We start from the raw sequence: 1,082 nt of genomic DNA, 5'->3' as shown, positions 1-1,082 counted from the left end.
AGACTTTTTAAGATCACAAGATCACAAATACAGCCCAACATCCATTCCATCTGTAAGTATAATGATTTAAATATAGGATAAGACTTGAATTTAAAAAACAATTGCATATGTTGTGTGATTTGCCATGAACCCAATCATTAAGCATATTGTGTAAAAAAAACTTGACTTTTTTGGCCTAATCATATTTTTGTTCTGTATGGGCTAATTGCCTAGTCTGTATTTTTCTGCCTTATAAATACTATTGTATCCTAATGATGTTAAGTTTTTTGCAGATTTCAACAAGAGGAAATAAAGCTGGCAGCAGCCGAAGTGAAAGCAGCTCACTTTCAATGGTTGATGGTTCCTGATGGATTGCAAGAGGATTGTGTTGCACAATGCAAGTCAGTGTCATTGCTAAGATAAAAAAAAAAAAACCTTAATTTATATTACATTAATAGTAGATTGGTACATATAATTTACATGGTAATAGTCTTCCATTTCTGTAGTGCATATTTCTATTATCCATGCAATCAATACAGAAAAGAATGGGCTTTTGATAGCAGCATAAGTATACTGCACAAAATTAGTATAAACATAGTCCATTATCGGAGAAGCTGCTATCAGCCATTGGTCAACTGTCAAAACGTAGGTCCAATTACAAAATACCTGATAAGTTGGATGAATAGTTGGAATTCAAACTCACAATGAACATTAACACATTCCATTTTACAGAAAAATTTCAACACATTCCATTTTAGAGAGGAATTTGACCACCATAGCATAGAGTACATCTGGGCAAGTATACTAAAAGATGAGAAGAAGAAAATGATGAGGCTGTAATGTACAGTAGCAACGGTTGTTTTAATTTTTTCTACTAAGTCCTTTGAGCACTATATTTTACCAATATTACAGAAATTTTTGTATATATCTTGCAAAATGTTTTGTTTTGTTTGTTTTTATTGGTTTCTCCACACACAACATAAATAGTACAATGTATTCAAACTTAACTAATATTACAAAAGTAGATAAGAAAAAAATATATATATATACATATACATATATATGCATATACATGCATAACTGTACAGCACAATATACACATA

The 1,082-nt window shown here is 30.7% G+C and overlaps 1 long non-coding RNA gene across 1 annotated transcript; it reads left to right on the top strand.

The window, feature by feature from the left end:
- The first annotated feature begins 1 nt into the window (after nucleotide 1).
- On the top strand, nucleotides 2-913 carry LOC117117980. The gene is made up of 3 exons (XR_004446980.1): nucleotides 2-52; nucleotides 273-380; nucleotides 712-913. It is a non-coding gene; the product is annotated as an uncharacterized LOC117117980 (long non-coding RNA).
- The last annotated feature ends 169 nt before the right edge of the window (nucleotides 914-1,082 follow it).

Source organism: Anneissia japonica, unplaced genomic scaffold, assembly GCF_011630105.1.
Source record: "Anneissia japonica isolate Jap-2015-1 unplaced genomic scaffold, ASM1163010v1 scaffold32495_len1082_cov112_single, whole genome shotgun sequence".
Lineage (NCBI taxonomy): Eukaryota > Metazoa > Echinodermata > Crinoidea > Comatulida > Comatulidae > Anneissia > Anneissia japonica.
This window is presented reverse-complemented; position numbering and strand designations above follow the sequence as displayed.